We start from the raw sequence: 22,171 nt of genomic DNA on the forward strand, positions 1-22,171 counted from the left end.
CAACTGACTTCCCTTCCAGTCATGCTCAAGTTTCCCATGAGAAAGCTTTAAAATGGTTATTATTATTAGTTTAAGCTTTGGGGAGAGAAGGGACGTTGAAAAGAACGGTGATTACCGTGGATCTGTCAGCACTGATTCTTCATTAACGTGCAGAGCAAAGACATCCACGGTGCTGCAGGTGGAAACACTGTCCTATCTCGCAAGAATATCAACCTGACATCCGAAGGTGGGGGCTGGGGGAACACGACTCTGAATGTGGACCACACAGTCACAGCCAAGAATTTTCCTTAAAATCGTGATGACGCAGCACGGGAAATGAAAAGACCAATTCTTACTCAGGTGATAACTCTCTCTTGCATAAGTCTTATCCAACACTGTGTGATTTATTTTTGAAATCTTCCTGCTAGAGCTATCTAAGCATTATCATCTCCACTTAATGTGTGTTAATAAATAGAAATATGAGGCAGTAAATTGCTTCTTTCAGACCATTGAAAAAGTCAGTGATGGACTTAGAATTTAAGATTCTAAAAATAACTCCCATTTTTATGACCAAATTAAGACACCATGCCAAAATTTCAGAGCCAGTTTCCCTTGGAGAATAACCCCCAACCCATCTTCTTCTTGGTTAAGCCCACATGTAAATTAACACCAGACAAAATTTATCACCTTGTGTTTACTGTTCAATTAAAACCAATCATCCCATAGTATATTAATATTCAAATTTCTCTTAGTGATTAACATCACAGTTTTATTTCAGCTACTCTCCAAGCTGGGGGGAAATTATTTCTAAATTTATTAACTAGGGTCTAATTTTCCTGTGATGCAAGTGAATCATTTGATTTGGGGTTGGTATATACTCGTGTGCATAAATTAAATAGTAGCAATAAAAGCTATAAGTGTTCAGGGTATATTTGACATTTAATGCCCCTTACACTTTCACATACTCATCCTTCTAGATAGGCAAATGCTCAGAAATTGATAAGAAATTTTCCTGTTTTTTTCCCAGATGTTTCTAGATTCTAAACTTCATGAAGCAAGTGTTCATCTCTATATCCTTAACTCATTCCAACATCCTCAGTACCTAGACAGAGTCTTACACAGTAGCTGGCATCTTGTAGGTGATCAATAAGTGTTTGTTAAATGAACAGATCAACGGATTATGCCCTTATTATCTCCACCTTTTTCCTGGTTCCTGGTACTGACATTCCCCCAGCAAGCAGGGATTTTAGCTGTATCAGTTAGCTATTGCTGCCTAACAAATTACCCCAAAACTTTACACTTTAAAACAACAGATATTTGTTACCTCATACCATTTCTGAGGGTTAGGAGTCTGCATCGTCAAGGTTCAGAGTTTCCCAATAGATTTCAGTTAAGCCCTTGGCCAAGACTATAGGCTTACCTGGAGCTGGAGAATCCACTTCCATGCTCACTCATTTGCTTGTAGTTGACCAGACACTTCAGCCCCTTGCCAGGTGGGCCTCTTCCTAGGGTTGTTTACAACTTAGCTCACAACATGGCTTCCCCCAGAGTAGGTAATCTGAAAAAGAAAGGGAGAGCATGTAAGCAATAGGACACACAAAATGGAAATAGCAGTCTTGTAACACCTAATCTTAGGATGACAAATCATCATTTGCTGGCTGAAAAACCCAATCCTGGTACAACGAAGAGAGAACACACAAGGGTGTAAATATCAGGAAGCAGGGATGACTGAGAGCCAGCCTGGAGTCCGGCTACCACGTGGCTTTGTGAGATTTTATATATACACTTTTCTCTCAAGCATATGTGATATATGGCAATTAACAAATTAGTTTAGAAGAGGACAGTCATCTTTTAAATAGAAGAGGCCAGAACCATCTCGGACTGGAGAACCTCTGTAGTGGGAATTATGTTAAGTTCATCTCACAAGAGTCTGACACTCATCGTGAATGCAAAAGCATTGGACATAAAGTCGGAGGTGGGAAACCAGGGAAGCAGCAGCCAGCGACTAAATGAGGGAGGGGCAAATGTCAGTTTGCAGACTTCTTGCATAGGCAGTAATGGGTACTCTTCAATTTCCCAAATTTTAACCTCTCATGAGCATGGAAACCCTGTATTTCTACCAGAAGTTGAAAAGGCCAGCTTAGCAGTATGAAACAGGGTGTGGGGATGGTTGATAAATTAGTAGGATGACTGTATAATTTATTGTCCAAACCAAGACACTATTTAGAGCAAAAAGAAGTGCCATTAATAATGGTGCCAAGGCAACAGGCATAAATTGAGACTGTCCAGGACAATCGTGGACACATGTTCACCCTGTAAATTAGAGCCATTTATTTTGGGCCATTTTTACTGTGAGGAGCCTGGAAGAGTGAGTTGGGTAACCAGTCCCTTTAAACTTACATTTTCTGTTTTCCACAAGAATATCTCACATAGAAAAAAAGAATTAAGAAGGAAGCAGGCAGCACCATGTACAATTTCTTGACAAAAAGCAGCCTCCTGGGAAGGGTTGATTTGTAAGGATGTCTAAGAATTCATGTCCCTCTCAAGGAAATTACCGGTCATTAGGGACTGGAGTAAATCTTTCACTGCAGTTTGCCTTATAACAGTGGCAAATACAGAGTCTGTTTAATTTTTTAAAATTTCTATTCATATGCATCTAATTAAAGTATCTGTTGAGTCCATCATGTTGTATTTAAGTTAATTGAATAGAAAAAAAATTTTTAATGGTCCCTTATTAGATTTTCCTGGTTAATATCACAGGCATCTATTGATTTTTTTTTTAATTAGAGATTTTTGTTAATGGGTTTGCACAAATTAAAATCTGTCTAATAACCAGTGCTCCTCTGGCAGTCCTCAGGACACTTGCTGGGATTTGGGGGAGTCTGTGTTTTCAAGGACAGATTCTATAGAATTCTAAAATGAGATTAGAATTCCTGCTGATAACTTTCATTATGCCATGGATTTTTTCGCCCTCCTCTGAAAAATAAGATTTTTAGAGAGGATTTTTAGGAAGACAAGTGTATAAATAGTAACATTCATTTGCACCCAAACACAGATTTTCATGCCCAATGCTCTAGAGGCCGGTGCAATTGTCAGAATTCTAGGTAGACAGTCATGCTCGTAGTTTTTAGACTCTGAATAATGGTAGGAGAGTCACTGAAGATCTAGCACAAATTTTAGCACAGCTATAAATAGTAGAAACAATGGTATCCAAGGTGATTACATTATAACCCACTCCCTAATTGCCTATTTTTTTTCATCCATAAAATACCAATATAAGAAGCCACAACAATTGTCCAGCAGCCTTGGATCAAGCTTAGAAAGGATATTTACTCATTTTTTTTTCCCCCAGGAGTAATGTTCAGTCCTAGACTTAATGCAACCATGATGTTCCTAATGGTTTTAGAGTGTTTAAGGTCAGAAAGGGGTTGCACAATGTTCTTCCTGTAACTTGCTTCTTCCTAGAAAATCACTAAAATTCATTCTGGACTTGAGTCTGCTGTAAGACAGAGAGAAGCTTGAGGGAGGCTGAAGGTCAGAATAGAACATCTTCGGGGTCAGCATCTGGTCCTGGGGAAAGGTAAGGATGAGGCAACAGAGCCAGGGAAAAAGAAAACTTCCCCTTCACAGACTGGTGGGCTTTGGAGCTGCTCAGAGCACAGCAGTCCCCTCCTGTTATTCTTTTTAAAAATGGAAGAGGAAAAAATCCTCTAAAAAAAAAAAAAAACCTCATCGGCACAGAATCAGATTACAGGAGAACGATTACAGGAAACACTCAGATCACCGGCCAGGTAGCCAATCAGTTGCCACATACTCAAGTCTTTATAGACAACTAAATCTCCCTGCCATGCAAGCAGAAACGGTTAATCCGTTCCCTTTTATCCCTTTGAACCATTTCCAAGGAATGAATTCACCAAAGACAATAAAAAGCCCACTTGGTTTCACATATTGCCTATAAAGATAAAAATCCTTCCATTGCTATCATTCAAGCTCTGCGCTCCCCGTCTCTTCACCCAAATCCCACCCATCCTTTCATTTCCTGCAGCTCCATAAAAACTCCCCTGCATACTGCCACTAAATTCATCTCCTCTCTCCTTCAGCTGAATGCTGGTAGTGCATCCACTATGCAGAATAAAATTTAGTGCCTAATTCTGTGTTGCCTCGTATTAGCCTTTAACTGTTCCTATAAGTATAAAGGAGATGATATTTTGAAAATAGATTTATGCAATTATCTCCTACATTTAATAATATTGACCCTTCCCTCCAATTTCCTGTCCTCCCAACACACTCAACCCTCCCTCTGTTTTCCCAGAAATACCCATTAGGATTGTTCCAAGAGAAATTCACATAATAGTCAACATTTTTTATATGGCTGACTAGGTACCAGTCACTGTGCCAAGCACTTCACGTAAGCAAACTGACAGAATCTGCAGTAACAACCCTTTGATGGAGGTAATACTGTTTTGTTTCGTTTTGTTCTACTGACAATGAAACTGAGGCACAGAGCGGGTTACAAAACATAACCATGGTTACAAATCTACTAAGGGATAGAATGAATGCAAATTCAGGGGTGTTGCTTCAGAGCATGTCCTCTTAACCACTCCATCATACAAAGAGAAAGAGTTTACGCTCAACTTCTGATCTCAAGATTGGATTTTGCAGCAAGCTAAAGGTCTGACATTCAGTTTCTGATCACAGATGAGCCCCCATTTATCAAACCATGAACCAAACTTAAAGGACACAGCCACAAAGCGCTTTTCACAGTACAGAGGGGACAAGCCCTTGGGGTGGCCATAAGGCTTATTTCCCTGAGTAGAAGATTTAGAGAGAGCTGGAATTCTGAGTCTTTCCCTTTCAACCAGAGAGATGACAGAGAGAAACAATAGGAAGGCACCAAAGACCTTGTCCCTGTCTAAACTCAATCACTAGCAAGAGAAACTTTAGCAACATCTACCAAGTATGGGGAAAACGAGGCTGACTCATGTCCTTGGCCAGATCATGGGGTTTTCCATGGTCCTAGGAAAATACGTGCCTTTAGCTCAGAGCCATGAGCTATATAATGTGGGAACAGAAGTATGGAGGTAGTAGAGGTTGGGTACTAGCTGGCATTGAAACTGAATCCGGGGCTCTCTGCGGGCTGGGCATGGCAAACAAATGATGCAGAAAGCCCTGTGTGATCTAAGAGGAGACACAGAGAGGCTGGGAGGGATGGTGGATTGAAAAAGATTTGGTTCAGGAAAAGAGACAACACTGGGCTGAGACTTCAGGACAGAGGCCAGTGGCGATGTCCCCAGCTCACTCTGAAGTCCTGATGAAACCACTCACCCTTCACTGGGACTAGACCAGAAAGTAGGACAACCTGACCTCTCCATCCAGGGATCTGGGGATGATCCAGAGGAAGCCATGCAGATCTGAGGACTCCCGTTCTTAACCAACCTTCCATAAAAATGCTCTAAGCCCCACCTCTTACATCCAAATACCATTTGGCAGCAGTGGAGGGGGGAGTGAAAGATAAAAGACTGACCAATTGCCCGAAGAGACGGAGCCATCCATAGCCAGCATCATAGCTATGCTGAGGAGGAGGACTTCCTATAGAACAAAAGTATAAACTAGAGGGGGACTCTTGAGATCAGAAAAGATTGCAGTATTATTATCTGGTATATTTAAGTTGCTCCCACTTACCCACCCAGCTAATCAGATGAATTAAAAAATATCAAGATCATTTTCTCTGTACATCCAAGGTGTTCTTTGAGCAGATCTGAAACTTTGATGGATGGCTACGTGATTTGACATTTTCTCCTCTGTAAGCTCAGCCCCTGGAAATTAAGCAGCAGCATATCCTTCTTTTGTATTTGCCACTGGCTCAGCTCTAAAGTGGGCACAGCAAGTGCCCAGAAGTACTTGTTGACACACTGCCCCAGTCCTAGCGAAGAGAATGCATCTCTCGTACCTTTTCCCAGCCAATTAAAAAAAAGAAATAATACACTTATGTGATTTTTTTTTTCGGAACAGTTTTCTTTCCTCACATCTAAGTGTTGGTTTGAGAATCTAATCTGGCCTCCTCTGCCTGTATTATAACCAAGGGAGCTGCTCCAAAAAACAGACAGGCCAATTAGTAGCGCATCTAATTTTTGTAATTTCCAAAACCCTCCAACACAATAAGGCTATTACAGGAAAATTAACCTCTAGCAGTTGAAATGACTCACTGTGGCGTTGAGCCAGGGGCAGGAAACAAAGCTGACTTACAGAGAAAAGAGAGCACGGGGCTTTTCCTTTCAAATGACTTATCCGAAAAGTCAGCCAAAATGTGGAAACCTCGTGATTCCACTGACTTTTACATTCCTTTGGCAACCAGACAGTTGAGGGCAGGCTTAAGTGAGGGAGGAAACAGAGTGGAATCGGTTTGGAAGGACTGGTTTTCACCCAGTGGCCTTGGATAGAAAATAGAACAGAATCCGAGAGAGGGAGGAAGAAACAGCTTCTGAAATGATGTCTGGTTCCTAGGGCAGCATAACTGAAGGCTCTAATAAGCGAATGAAGATTTAAAGTGGGTGTGTGTCAGGTAACATAAGAGGTATATTCTTAAGGGCTGAGGATGAATAGATTCTCTTTTGTATAAATCAAATCTCATGTTCAATGCTGTTAGTGAAATACACCAGGAGTTGTTATTGTGATGTTTTAATAAGGGAAGAAATAGCTTTTGATAAATCTGTTTTGCAAATCTGTGACTTCATCCATTCTTCTTTTTTCTTTTTTCTTTTTTAAAAAGTGACCTGATTTCTTCTTAGGAAGCAGAGCCCAGTGAGGAGCTTCACACACTTCACACACCAGACCAATTCAGTAAAACCCCTCAGACGATGCCTTCCTTGAGACAGATGAACCAGAAGCTTCCACTTCCGTGGCTAGCAGCCTGCACCGCATCTCGGTGAGAGGTTGGGGAAGCTGCCTTGTCTGCGAACACAATCCACGGTTCTGACCTGTACTCCTTCTGCAAGCAAACCTGGTTAGAATAAGAGGATTCCATAGGAAGCTGTATTTATTCACCGGCTTGACGAAACAAAACTTCCATCTACTTGGTACTAAAGGCTCTGATAGGATGCTGAAGTTCTCATTGGCACTGTCAAACCCTCTCTCCAGAAGGTAAACTTATTACCACTTATGCAAGTCTGGTCAATGAGACCTCGCAGCTAATCGCTGCTTCTCTGGCAGTAACCAATGATTAACCAGACTCCTTAGAAAAGCAAGAATAGAAAGACGTCTGGGAGGGTGAGCACCTAGCTTCCCAGCCCATAGTCCCCTGTGGACAGAGCAGCTGAGCAAACTCAGAGAATTCAGAGTTTTGATCTAGAACTCATCAGGCAGAACATTACAAAGAAAGGTGCTTCTCACCCTTCAATGTGAATCACTTGGGGATTGTATTCAAACTGCAGGTTCTGATTGGGAAGGTCTGGGGTGGGGCCAGGACTCTGCACACAGCTTGCAAAGCCTGGCACCGACTAACATGACGCTGATGTGGAATCCAAGATAAAACGTGTAGAGAGCTCAAGCTCTTTCTTTTTTGTCCCCTTTACTTTCCTTATTGCTCTTTGTATAAGCAGAATACACGTCAGCTAAAAAAAAAGCACTCACGCTGCAAAGACTCGTGGTTTAGGGAGGGATGGGAGTAAGAATGGAGCTTTTTTTTTTTTTTTTTTTTTTGCCATCAAGTAAACATTACCCTTTACATGGGACCAAATGATGCAGAATTCTATGCTCCTACTTTTGGGGTTACATTGTGAGGTCTGGATGTTCAGGGAAGTAACTTAACCTTTACAAAGCCGCTGCGAAAATGCTGCTGAGATGGGCATTAATGAGAAGTCGGCAGGAGGGTAATCCTAAATGACTTTCCTTAGAAAACAATAACAAATAATCAGCATTATTTTTGGCCTCGATTTAAAGGCTCTCAAACCGCTTTGCATATTTTATGCCCTGAATTCTCAAAGGACTAAATAATAAAATGGAAGACAAAGACTTCAGCGTTGTCAAGCTGCAGGCATAGCCCATGTCTCTGTTCTGCAGCACGCAGAGAAATGTGCAAAAGGACCAGCCCTCCGGGGAAGGTCAGCAGCCAAGCTATGGATGAATGACCGAGGTCTGACTGTCACAGGGTCAGCCTTCGAGGACCTTTTCTGAAGCCATTATAGTATGAAAAATTCTCATGAAAACAGCAATCCCTGGTGATGGGTAAATTGGGGAGTAGATTCAGATAGGTCTTGTACTTAGTGAATTGTCCTTTCCACAGAGAAGACAGAACTAGGAAATACCCCCGGAAGGACAGACGCTGTTCTTTGCTCTTTCTGCCAATAAAATAAAAGGCAGCGCAATCTAAGCAAAAGCAGAGTGAACTCAGAACCATCCAGAAATCATCTCCGTTCCACATGACAAACCAGAGAGGCAACAAGGAAACCACTCCAGGACTGGATACATGTTTTCTAGTCCAGTGATTAGGAAATTAGAAAAAACATCAAAATGGAATCATTAAAAAAATCTACAATATAAAAAAAATGGAAAACAAAACACTCAAAGTATCAAAGTATACAAATATCAAAATATATCACATATGAAGGTAAATCAAAGTATAGATAAATAATATACATACATATATTTTTTTTAAGACACCACAGGAAATAAATTTAAAGATACATCACTTTGTAGTGAAAAATTTCGAAGACATATGGGGCAAACTTGAAAATATTTCAGAATTAACTGGAGAAGAAAAGAGATAAAAATGAGATCCTGATGAAATACATGGACGAGAAAGAAAGATGCTCTAACATAGACATAATTGATGTTTCCGAGGAAGACGACAAATCAAACAGAAGCAATAATTTAAAAACAGAATAGACAGATCTTTCCTGGATTGAATAAAGTCATAATCCTGCAGGTTAAAAACACCCATAAGTGCTTGTGGTAATACCAGTAGAAGACTAACTTCCAAATTTGACTTGGTGACATTTTTAACTTTGAAGCATAAAGAGAGATGGCTACAAGCTCTCTCCTGGTTGTTTTTGTTGGAGGAAAAAACTACTTCAGACCCTAAAACAGTAGCTACTTTGTTATGCTCACAGATTCTGTGGGTCACGTATTTGGGAGGGGCTCAGTGAGAATGGAGCGAAAGACGAAAGGCACCTGACAGTTAAAGACACGATTTCATTCCGGCTTTGGTAACAGAGAGAATGTTCATTAGTGAGAACAATCACAGGGGAAAGAAAGGGAGATCTTGGGTTTTATAGAGACAGGTAAACATCCACGAGTCATCTGGGAGTAAAGAGGAAGGATGGAGAGGGTTTTATCTTGGAAAATGCGAGGGCAGAGTGGCATAACAAGGGTGGGAAGCTTTCTTAACCATCACTGCTTTCTGGGAACACAGGGCTCTGATAAAGTTCAGCCCTGTCAATGGCTTATCTCTGCCTCATGGCATCTGTCAATTAGGCAGGGAATATTTGATGACTTCAGATGACTCTGTGCCTGGAATCATCTGAAATCTTTTCTCACACGTCTAGTGCCTTGCCTGGAGTATCTTAATAGCTAGGATGGCAAACTGAAATCTGACCTATCAGGGGACCTTGTCTTCCCCTCAGTCGGGTGACCTCAGGATGGTCTGACTTCTTTCACAGCAGTCCAGGGCTCCAAGTGCATTTTCCAAGCAAACTAGACAGACACTGCATTTCCTTGTGTGACCCTGTCTTGGCAGTCAGCCCACATATTCCCACCGTATTCTAGTGGTCCAAGATTCCTGGTGAGAAGAAAGAGATGCCCCACTCTCAACCAAAAGAATGTCAAAGAATTTGTGGCCTTTAAAAAAATAGCCAAAACCAACATACTGACTATAAATTATTTACATTCTGTCGCATGAAAATATGCTTAGTCCCTCTCCCAAGATTCCCAAAGTCTCATCTAATTGCAGCAGCAACTCAAAGTCCAGGATCTGATCATCCACACCGGGTCCAGGTGCAGACGAAACGCCTCAGGTGCGGGTCTTCAAATATGGTTCCTCCCCTTCTGGAGATTAGCGAGCATCAGTGGCCGGTGACGCCTGACATGTCCAACAAACAATAGTGGGACAGGCGTTAGATCATAGATCATAAAAAGATAACGGATGTGATAGACATTCCCATTCAAAAACACATAAATGGGGTCTCACAGCCTTCACTGCTCCACAGCAAATCTGAAACTGAGCTGTTATGGGCTGCTGGTTCTCTGATTAGGGCTCCGTCTTAGTCCTTGGGAATTCTTTATTTTAGTTGGTGTTCTCAAGAGAAACAGAGACAATAGCATGGGGGTGTGTAGATCTATATATGTACACACACATATATATAGATGTATAGATGGAGAGAGATATATGCACATGTGTATGTCTGTCTGTCTGTCTGTCTGTCTACCTATCGAGAAAGATATATTTTAAGGCATTGGTTTATGCAACTGTAAAGGCTATCAAATTCAAAATCTGCAGGATGGGTCAGCATGCTGGAGACCCAGAGAAGAACTGATATTGCAATGCAAGCCCAAAGGCAGTCTGGAGGCAGATCCCATATATTATGTGTATATATATATATTTTTTAAACTCACTCTTTCCTCCTAAGATCTTCAACCGATGGGATGAGGCCCAACTGCATTATGGAGGACAATCTACTTTATTCAAAGTCTATTAATTTGTATGTTAATCACATCTTTTTAAAAAAAGAATACCTTCACAGCAACTTCCAGACTGGTGTTTGACCAGAGACTCGACACCGTGGCCTAGACAAACTGGCACATGAAATGAACAATCACATTGTTCTTCCTGGTTCTTGGTGTCACCCTCTGAGTCATTCTTCCTTTTCCAAAGAAAGTTTGTAAATGAATAGCATTCTCAGGCTGGGAGTCCAGAGGTCTCTGGATATTTTATGTTTTGTACTGTTTGTACTGACTCTGTATCTTTTGGGTAAAGTTTTTGCCTCCTCTCCTTCCTCCTCCTTATCATATAAGAGCTAACTCTTAAAGATACGTTCTATGCAACTGTAGGTATGCAACGTGAAGTAACGCGTTTACTCTTCACAACAGCCCTATGAGATAGGTATCCTTTATTTCTTCTGTTCAGGGCAGAAAATAAAGTAAACGGAGAGTAAATTTGCATGAAATCACACAGCCTCACTCAGCAGAGCTGGGCTTCTACCCAAGGATTCTGGCCACACACCTGCAGCTGTTAAATAACACGTGTCACATGTAAGTAAATGCTTCCTGGACTCCCTGGACTGGGCTAACTCACCCTCTGTCAATCAACAGTGACAGTGCACTGATATTTTCAAATAACTTGTTAAAATTAATGAACATGTTGGAGGCAATCGTCTTGGTTATGAAAAACAGACATCTGTCAACTTTAGTTAGGTCTTTTGGAAATGTCAGGAAAGAGCAAGCCTGCTGAACTAAGAGATTAGCTTTATAGGGTGAAGCCAGGGGGAGGGATGGAGCAGGGAGCTTGGCCTCTGATGGTCTGATGACTAATTGGGTAGAATCCGCTCGAGGAAGAGAGCAGGACCTTCCCCTGTTACTAGGTCTCTCTGATCTTTGGAGAGAGAAAAAGAGATGTGTTAGTCAGCTGTAACAGCGGTCAGATGTTGTTTAATTACTGTGCTTCTCACACCCAAATAACTGGCCATTCTCCTGAATTTTCAATAAGTTGCAAAATTAGTCATATTTCAGAGCAGGAAGAAGAAAGTAGTGGGACACAATTTAAACAGGATTTCTATTTTTGGATCTTGTTTTTTTCTCCTTCCCCCGTTTCCTTGAATTCTTCTCTCTCGTTTTTTTTTTTCTATTCTCTTTACCTCTCTTGAAAAGAAAAAGAAAGAAAAAATAACTCTGTATATATGTTTTCATCCCCTTTTTTTCCTCAACAAGTTGACTTTTGAAAGTCAACAATTCAAAAAAGGAAGAGGAGAAAAGACATGCATAAGACGTTTGAGGGGGATGACTACTCTGCAGTGGAAAGGATGGAAAGGCTCCCCAAAGCGTCCCAGATTCTAGAGGGCATTCTCTCTGGCCGCCCCCTGCTCTGTCTAGAATCAGAGCAGATGCCTCTGCTGGCCAGCCATCTGTTTGGACACATGCAAGGGCATCCTATGGTTTTGTGTGAGATCTAATTGCCTGCTTCAACAGAGTGGCAGATTGGGTAGAGGAAAACCTAGTGTTCAACAGAGATCTGCCATCACCCACTGCTCTCTGGCATCCTCCCCTTCCTTCTCCCGGAGTCTGGTTTTAAATAGAGTGTGCACACTGCAGCTAATTGCCTCACAACTAAAATACAGCCTCTGGAATTGGGGGTGGGAGAAGACGGAGAACAAGAAAGATACCTTAGATCAAAGATACCAGGAAGACAGCATGACATTTAACAAGGTGCAAGTCTGGACAAGGGACCGACAAAGCAATAACACCTCTCGGGGGGCGCTGGGAATAGACCCCAAACCTTCCCTTTTCCCCAGCGTTGCCCCTTTCCACTCCTTTTACTTCAACTAGACATGGAGCCAGAACATATCTGGTGACGTTCACCTTGGACCTCTCCGGAGGTCCCTCATTTCAAAACATTTGGAATATGCTATTTGGGAACACTTGGTAAAGAGCAATTAAATGCTACCCTGCACGCTGGTGCTTAATTATCTTGTTAGGGACACACTGTAGCTCACTGCATCTAAATGCAAATTTGTGTATTTGAGATTTGTATTGGATTTAATAAGCCAAATGATTGCGACGTTATATGGAAAGGGGTTGGGGCTGATTAACTGTAGGGGCCCTTGTGAGCCACAATAAGATAAAAATTTCCTTGATTCATTTAAAATAGACCTCCCTCCCCCTGTGGTGTCTCCTATTCTGAAATCTGATTTTCTTCTTTTGTGCTGCTGGGCTCATTTTGATGATAAGGAAGATGAAGATAAATGGAGCTTTGAAGAGCAGACTGCAATAAGGCAAGAACACAGCTGGACCAGGGAACCTGTCCAGATCTGGGTCTGGGTCTGGGTGCTGATCATTTTATCAGTGACTTTCAAACTCTGGACCATATCTTACAGCATCGCATGCACGCACACACATTATATATATGTACGTAGAGTATACATAAAGTTTTATGAACCTATATTTTCCCTTATTATTGTACTTCATTTTCAATTCTATTCTGTTCTATTCTATTTTAAAAAGGTTGAGATGTTGGTTAGGACCCAGTTGAAAGATTTTATAACCCACTCAGAAATTTTGAGTCTCAATTGAAAAGGAAAAAAGGAAGAAAAAAATTGCATTAGATGTTGTTCATGGTATTTCTAAGCTTGATAAAATCCCCAAATGAATGTTGGAAACAGTGTTCCTAAACAATACCACCAGTCCACAGTGCTAATTATAAAGGATCAGCCTAAAATCAGATAAAGCAGGAGGGCTGAGGACGGCAGTGCACATGCGCGGTGGAGTTTGCTGAAGACAGCGGGCCTGGCAGCCAGATGTATCCCCTGGCGTGTTGGCATTATGTTTAAAACGATGCCAGTTTCCAACGGCACTTTACGTTCACAAATGTAAGTGCTGGCTGTGCATGAATGGTTCTTGGGCACTTCCCCTTCTCTCCATCACCCCTGCTCAGGCTGTCAGACCTCAGGGGGCTTGTGAGGGGAGATGACCCCACATTCAATGCCCACCATGGCTATCATTTTTCTCACTGCCTTCCCCACTGAATTAGGGGTCAGTTACCTATCACGGCATCCTTTTATGGTAGACAGGTCTATTTTACAGATTCTGGGCAGATCTTGGCTTGCCAAACAAATGCATCCTTTGTCAACAGTAGCCTTCAGTTAATCTGGAGCCCAAAACAATAATGCCGAACATTCTATCTTAGCTAAAACAGAAGACAGGGAAATTATAAACGTCCAAAGAGAAAGGAAGGGACAGGAGTTGGAGGGAGGAAAGGTGAAAAAAATATTCATTGAATGTTTTCTCTTTTAGACGCAATATCAGACGTATTATTTATTTAATATTAATAAGCCCCATTAAAAACATGGCAATTAATCCTACTCATTTGAAAATAACCTTCAGGAAGGCTGAGCTAGAATTTCCAATGCCATGTAGCTAGTGGATGGTATGGATTACAATGTAGGTCTGCCCATTACTCAAAATAGCTAAGATATAAAGATGACCTAAGGGTCCATCAATGGATGAATGTATAAAGAAGATACGAGATACAGAATTAAACACAAATGATTCTAATAGTATTCAGCCATGGAATGAAAGAAGTCTTGCCATTTGCAACAATGTGGATGGAACATGAAAGGATTATACTTAGTGAAAAAAGTCAGATGGAGAAAGACAGATACTGTGTGATATCATTTATGCACAGAATCGAAAGAGAACAAAGTCAGAGTAACAGAGTAGAGGGGTGATCACCAGGGATTTGCGGGTGGGGGAAATGAGGAGACATTGGCCAAAGGGTAGACTCCCAGTTTTCAGATGAATAAGTTCAGGGATCTAATGTACAGCATGGTAATTATGGCTAATAATACTGACCGTACACTTCAATGCGACTGAAACAGAAGATCTTATATGTTCTCAGCACACACACACATACACACACAGAGGTTACTGTGTGATGGGATGGAAGTGGTAGCCAATGCTAAGGTGGAAATGATTTCACATCTTACAAATGTATCAAATCAATATGTCGTACACCTCAAACCTACACACAGCGTTATGTCTCTATTATACTCCATAAAGCTGGGGGGAAAATAAGAAAATAAAAATGTCCATCCCCACCCAAAAAAAACATACAATTCTGCTTGGGTCCCCAGAGCATATTTTTCCTAAAATGCACAGGGACCTTATGTGTGCATCTTGAACCACAGGGAACATCAACTGGAACTTCAACAAAGAAAATCCACTCTTGATATTATGCTCCCATGTTCAACATCCAGAAACTCTAAGGAGACACTTGAGACAGGATGAAAGCTGAGTTCCTGGAACGCTTGATGGATTGGGCAAGGTCTTCCCTTTGAACTTGAGTGGAGGAGGCAGAAAGAGGAGTGGAGGGAAGGCAAGTAGGGAGTGGGGTTGGAGAGAAGAGAGATTTGATTAGATACTCCACTCCTACATGAGACAGGTGCTTTCAGACAAGAGTTATCATGGAGAAGGTCTGACTCAAAACCAACAGCAAGCTCCCCTTTCCTTCTCTGAGACCACAAGTCACTGTGCCCATGTGGACTTGGTTCCTGATGGCTTCAGACATGACCGCGTTTCAGAGGTCTAACCTTCAAAAGCTTTCCATCAAATCAAGCAGATGTTTTTATGACTGTTACTTAATGCTTTCATGTAAGGAAGTTACCGATTTATAATTGAAAACAAGGAGAAACAGTTTTATTGTGGTTGGGGAAATGCTCCCTAGAAGAAGGGCCCTCTGCCAGGTGCTAATTACATTCCTCTTGTCTTTTGGCTTCATGCTTCCCATATGAGGGAGAGGGAGACTTGGGGGTGGGGTGAGGGTGGGAGATAATTGAACAAGGTGAAAATGAATGCTCATTAAATTCTGGAATGCAGGAGGACTCATTTCATATGATAGGGCTATAAATATGACTTTTAATGAAGTTATGACATGGTTGCCAATAGAAGTCCTTTACTTTGCAGTATTACAGTTAATTATACACAGCTGGAGCCATTTATGGCCTGTCCCTTGTTACCTTTGCTTTCACTGCATGTTAACCCTTTCAGCACAGATCAACCAGGAAACTGGCCATTTTAAACCTAGAGAAACCGTTAAATAACTGTCCCAAATGACTCAGGATAATTATCACTTGCTGTGGGAGAACACATCCGCCAGCCCCTCCCCTCAGCCTCTCCCTTCCAAGAGCGCACGGAGGAGGAGTGCAGATAGAAAAGGAGAAAAAGTGAGAATTCTGGTTTTCCAATTCTGAAACAAAAATACAATCTACTTAATTTGTGGGAAAATTTATAGGCATAACTATGTTATTATCAGCTTTAGGAGCATTTTGAATACATTTTACTGATAGCAGTGTAACAAAAATACTAGAAGAAAACGATCATGAAAAAAGTGAAACTGACATACTGTCTCTTCAGCAACCTAACGCTGTTGACAAAGAGCCAGTCCCACAGCACGGCTGGAAGAGAGTTCCATGTCTGAAAATCCTGCATCCTGAGCCGGGTGGAAGGAACCCACAGGACAATAGCAGTTACTAAGTTACTGTGCAGTTACTAAGGCCTCCCAGTTGGTTATATCGAAGCCAGAACGCAGCACATCTAAAAGCATGTCCTGTTTCCTGTTTATGCCACGAACAACAGGAAGCTCTTATTTTTTATTTTTTAAAAGGATTTCAACAATAGATGCAGCTATCCATCTTTATTCTGGGTGCCCGGGGGTTCTGAAAGCACAGGTACTGCCTTGTGTTATTCTTTATTATAGGGTAGGAGTAGGGGGATCTTACTCAGGAACCGAAACTGTCATAGGGTTTTAGCTTTGGTGGATGTTAACAGTTTTCTCTCCATGAAGATCCAGCTATTGGAGTCACTGAAACTCGGTACTCTCAGTACAGGTACTTCTCCAGCAGCTTCCTGGAGCCCACTCTTTGTGGCTCCGAGGATGAGTTGCCATGTACAGTAATGGCAGGAGCTTGCCGAGTCTGTTTCTGGATTGTTTCTGGTTCACAGCTATGTGGTTGTCTAGTTTATCTCTGGTTCATGACTGATCTAAATTATTTCTGTCATTAATTAATGGCCATCTGGTTTCTTTCCACCAGTGTTAAGTGCTAAGAGATCGATTCTGGTTGTGTATCTGCAGGATTTCATGAAATTTCCATGGACTCAAGCCTTCCCCTGTTTCTCACGGGACGGTCAAGGGAGCAGCTCTTTTATGAAACCACAAGCCAGTCTCAACTTGGTGGTTGAAAAATTGTCCCATGCCAAATTATACTTCATTGATCTTTTTCTTTGGGAGGAGACAGGGTGGGACATCATAGAAAGAGTCCTCAGGTTGCTTGTCTCCATTTGTCTTTCATGAAAGGGTTGCTAGCACACGAGCCCCATTATATTATTAATTTTGCATTATTTTGCACAATGACTGAATTTTCTGATGCTGTCAGTTTTCTGTGTGTGTATCTGTGAGAAAGCCTCCTGACGGGGGAGAGAATGACAATGAATGATCTGTTTATAATTATAGACACTTTCCATCTGCAGTCAGGTTCTTTTAAGGGGCATCCTTGGACCTTTGTTGATCAGGGGAATCTGTCCAAATCCCAAACTATATGAGTAACCAAGACAAACACACATATCTACTATGAAAGGGCAGGAAGCATATGCAATTACTTAAAGAAACTGAAACAGCCTGGCATGGGTTGGAGAGCAGAGTGGGGGCGTGGCTTTTTATTTCAGTTGGGTAGCTGAGCCCAAAAGAGTGATGGAATGGGGACAAGGATGGAACTGGCAGGGCCTGTTGGGAGCCTGCAGACCTCTCATTAATGAGCATCAAACCTGCTGTGAAGTCGAAGGGCTTCTGTATAATCTGGCCTTTTCTTGCTTTTCCCTCTAAAAGTATCAGGAGTAATACCTTCTGAGGATAAACTCTGAAATCCGAACCTTAGTAACTCGGTCTCCAGACAAGCATCTCTACTGGGGCTCAAACCCAACAAAAGGACTTGTTCCTTGCAGAGAGAGGACACACTAAAAAATTCTCAGCTTTTGTCTAACTTTGATAAGATTCTTTGGATGTGTCATTTGAAATATTTTCTAAGCACAGCTCTGATATTCCTTTGTCTAACTCTGGAGGAGATTAACAAAATAGAGTATATTGAATTTAAAAGAGAGAGGGGAGAAATCAAACTCTTAATGCTTTAAATGCACTGCCTTTTAAGAAAAACCTCTCTACCAGCTCAGGAAAAGTCAAGCTGTGCTGGCAATGGCAGATTGCTAGATAAGAAACAAAGAAATGCAAATGACATCGGCTAGCGACAAATAATCATAAAAATGCACGAATAAAAGATTCTGATACACATCTGACACATGGTAAATAAGAGCAGATTTATTATAAGGTACTAGTTTATGTAATATGCATGTTAATGAAGGTAAATCCCTTGATGGATAAGACGGCTTTGATCATTTTGGTTTAAATTTTAGTAATGTGTCTTCTCAAATTTTGTCACAGTGAGGCAGAAACTATAAATTTAATATTTATATAAGATTGGATTACAAATATTAAATTTACATTTTATAGAAAGCCATTTTATCCTGCACATCTTAAATTTCCAAGGGGTTAGATAGCTCTTCATTGTCTCCATACACTATTTAAGGTTATGAGAATGGTTTATATTTAACTAAGTGAAGTTATAATAATTAATGTCTCTTTAAAGACAGCTTTCTGTGAACTTTGATCATGATGCAAATCGTCTGGGACTGTTTCCTCTGGTTTCGTGGAGTGAAAATGTAAATGTCACCTCTCTGATGAAATATCCGTATCTACATACAACAAACTTGCCCTTTGTCAAGCGCCAATTAAGATGGTGAGTTCAATGTGGTAGGGCAATTCTCTGATCAGGTTAATACAGATTGAAGCTGAAGTTAAAGGCTTTAAATTTGTCACCTCAATATATATTTGTCTAAAGGCATATTGAAGTTATTACACAAAGAAAGTTTATAAATGATCAACCAACTGAAAATTAATCTTGGTATCGCCAGCCTGATATTAACACTAGGTGGTAAAAGTTCTCATTTACATTCTGTGTTATCTGTCGAGAGGAACCTCCTCCCAGTAGATCCTATATTATGCATGTGTCTTTTTGATGAATTTTATCAGGTTTGAGATGTTTAAAATCAATTTTACTGAAGTATAATTGTATTTTAAAAATGGACCCATTTGAAGTATATGTTTGATGAGCTTCGATCAATGTGTACACTTGTATAACCACCACAATCAAAAGGGGGAACATTTCTATCTTCCCCTAAGGTTCCCTGTGCCCCTCTGCAGTAATTCTCCCTACCATGTTGGCTTTTGGTAACTAATTGGCTCTACCACTATAGGTTTGCTTGGTCTCTTTAGAAATGTATACCTTGGATTTATATAGTAAGCAGTGCTTTGTGTCTGACTACTGTTGCCCAGCAGAATGGTTTTGGGATTCATTTGCCTTCTTGAGTGTATCAGTACATATTTTGTTATGTTGCTGAGTAGTGTTCCATTATGGAAATACAGCAATGTATCCACACCCCTGTTGATGGGCACTTAGGCTGTTGACAGTGTGGGGCTATTTTAAATAAAGCGGCTGTGGATGATAATCATATGCAAATATTCTGGTGGACATATATTCTCATTTCTCCAGGAATGGGATTTTGGGTCATAAAGTATCATTTAAGTTGATAAGAAACTGCTAAACTCATTACCAAAATGGTTTGCGAATCATTTTAAAAATAAAAGTTTCTCATTTCCAAAAAAGCTATAGTTCCTTATAGTTGATGCGGTAATTTCTTCTAGATTTACAAAATATTATCTCTCTGAGTAATAAATTAAACACACAGTGATCATTTAGCTCTAGATAAGAATTTCTTATCTGTAGGAATTGATAACATACGACCATTTCTTGAAGTAACAATCATCTTCTACAAAAAACTCTTTTTTTAATATATTGTTTTCCCCCAATTTCGGTCCAAAATGAATAATAAAACCATTCAAGTACCTTTTGCATCTAAACTATCACTTCCTCGAAGACCTCTGGGAGACCCATGTTTTGCTCCCTCATGTCATCAGAGAATGGATGCTCGAAGTAATTAGGCTTGTTTGTAATCATTATATTTTTAATTAGTTCAATGCTATATTGAGAGTTGCCCTATTTTTATCAAGATCAAAATAGGGGAAGAGCTAGAGCTATCTAGTCAAAAAAAAAAAAAAAGAAGCTCAAGCTTACCTCGGTGAATACTACACAGGTTTAATGTCTAGGCAGGTGTTAAGTGCCTGGGCATGTATGTTCGCAGAGGGCAGCCTTTATCAACGACCTTGTAACTCTTCCGGCTCCCCTAGGACCTGATCAGGACAACGCTGAGCTGTCCTGATCCTCTGCCCCCAAGGCGCCCCTGCAGGGTTCAGCCATGCTCCAAGTGGGACTTGGGTTGGCATTTCTCCCTTGCTTCGCCTCCTCCTCTTCCTGGTCCCTTTTTCCATCCCCCTGTCCATTTTCCCTAAGAACACTCATAATAGGTCTCTTTCATGCTACTCCTTGCCTCAGGTCTACTTGTGGGTAACCCATCCTAAGACAACTTTGCTTTCTCCCAGCCTTACCTCTGTCTCCTCGGTGTTCACGGCCCCTCCTTTCAAAGCTTCGTTTGCCAAATTCCAGGGTCCAATGTCCGCTTCTCTCTACACAAGGAAGAGGTTCGGCTTCTCTGTGCTCTCCTGTATCTTCAAAGTCGGGCATCGCAGGCTTCATCGAGCTGGGTGCTCCTGGAAGGGCTCGTCTGCCCCGGTTTTGCCAGTTTCGATGATACAGAACAGGCTCTGGAATGAGCTGTGGGCAAGGAGGATCCATGCCTGGGGTTGGAGCAGATCGAGAACAAAAATCACCCGAGGCTCCTGAAAGGTGAGCACAGCTCAGCACAGCCTTCGTTCTCTTCTTCTTCTCCCACTCCTCTCCCTCCAACCCCCCTCCGCCCCTCCTCCCCCTCTTTCTTCTTCTTCTTCCTCTTTTAAAAAAATTTTTGTTAACCAAGAAAGCACAGTCTAGTTTTATATGAGAAAAAGATTCCTTTTTTTTAACATGCATTTAATCTTGCTCCTAGGAAGGAACAACCAAAAACATGGCATTATGGACCTAAGAATCCCATAACTTTTACCAAAGTTGGGCTCATACGACATGAATCACCAATTTATTGCAATGGCTCTATCTTACCAACGGTGCCACTGCCTGTGACATTCCTTCTGATGCCCAGACCTTCCTGCAAGAGGAGATCCGGGCATGTGTGCAACCAATGCCAAGTACCCTGAATGTAAGAAGGAGACATGGACCACACGACCCAGTATGAGCATGACTGGTAGGTACGTTGAGTTTCCTCATAGTTAAAAAGTAGGCGTCCTCTCTGTGACACCATATTGAAAACATGGAAAACCTTAGTGTATGAATTACTTCACAGTATATTGAAAGGCATACAAAGACACATGTTAGATAGTACGGCATCCTAAGAAGAGCTTGAAGGTTTATTTTTGTTGATTTTTAATATATTTTTCATATTTAAAATTTTATTTATTTTATCAAATATAGTTACAATGTTGTGTTAGTTTCAGGTATACAGAAAAGTGATTCAGATATGTGTGTATAGATATGTGTATATATATAATATTATTTTCCATTATAATTTATTATAAGATATTGAATATGGCTCCCTATGCTATACACTAGGTTCTTGTTGTTTATCTATGTTACATATACTAGTTTGTATCTCTGAATCCCAAACTCCTAATACATCCCTCCCCTCCTTTGGTAACCATTAGTTTGTTTCCTATGTTTGCAACTCGATTTTTGGTTGTTTTTTGTTTCATTTTGTTTTGTTTTTGAGGATAGAAGAGAACAGCTTTATTGCTTTGCCAGGCAAATCACAGCAAGCTAATGCCTTAAAGACTGTGAGCCCCTATTTCTGTTGTGTAAGTTCATTTGTGTCATTTTTTTAGATTCCCCATATAAGTGATATTTGTCTTTCTCTGTCTGACTTACTTCACTTAGCATGATCATCTCTAGGTCCATTAAAATTTTACTTTTGATTCTGAAATATTCAGTCCTCTAAGCAAAAGGGTGGAGGACCATCAGTCTGAATACCAATTCTCATGGCATAAAAGCCATGATGTGGGTCCGCCAGCACGAGAGATTGGGTTGGAGCAGTATTGGCCCTAAGATTTAATCTGTAGATTATAAAGTTTGCTTGTTTAGTCCCATCCTTGAATGTGCTTTTATTTTACTATCATAAGCCTCTTACCCACTCCCAATATTGTTCATAATAGTTCATATTAAGACAGTCTGGTTAAGATTTTACTGTATTTTCAGAATTAGAATATACCATCTGCCCTTGAAGCCAGTAAGACTGGGACTGTTAGCTCGAAAACTGATTTCCCCTAGATCTTCAACTCCACATCCATAATTTGGGAGAGACAGTCATTACTGAGCCCAAT

At 40.9% G+C, this 22,171-nt stretch overlaps 1 protein-coding gene and 1 long non-coding RNA gene across 3 annotated transcripts in view; one reads left to right on the forward strand and one right to left on the reverse strand.

The window, feature by feature from the left end:
* KCNU1 (potassium calcium-activated channel subfamily U member 1) overlaps positions 1 to 20,426 on the reverse strand; it is a 223,339-nt gene extending 202,913 nt beyond the window's left edge. Inside the window, exons 1-2 of the mRNA XM_072950280.1 lie at positions 20,294 to 20,426; positions 1,400 to 1,537 (exon numbers count right to left, since the gene is read on the reverse strand). The gene's annotated coding sequence lies outside the window, so the exon portion shown is untranslated. The remainder of the gene's footprint in view (positions 1 to 1,399; positions 1,538 to 20,293) is intronic.
* LOC140689443 (uncharacterized) lies at positions 132 to 11,217 on the forward strand. 2 transcript variants are annotated; one of them, XR_012064383.1, is made up of 4 exons: positions 132 to 339; positions 3,445 to 3,559; positions 6,749 to 7,119; positions 11,099 to 11,217. It is a non-coding gene; the product is annotated as an uncharacterized lncRNA (long non-coding RNA). The 2 variants fall into 2 exon arrangements; XR_012064382.1 differs by having other exon boundaries at positions 6,749 to 6,904.
* Positions 20,427 to 22,171: the final 1,745 nt, after the last annotated feature.

This window comes from Vicugna pacos, chromosome 26, assembly GCF_048564905.1.
Source record: "Vicugna pacos chromosome 26, VicPac4, whole genome shotgun sequence".
NCBI lineage: Eukaryota > Metazoa > Chordata > Mammalia > Artiodactyla > Camelidae > Vicugna > Vicugna pacos.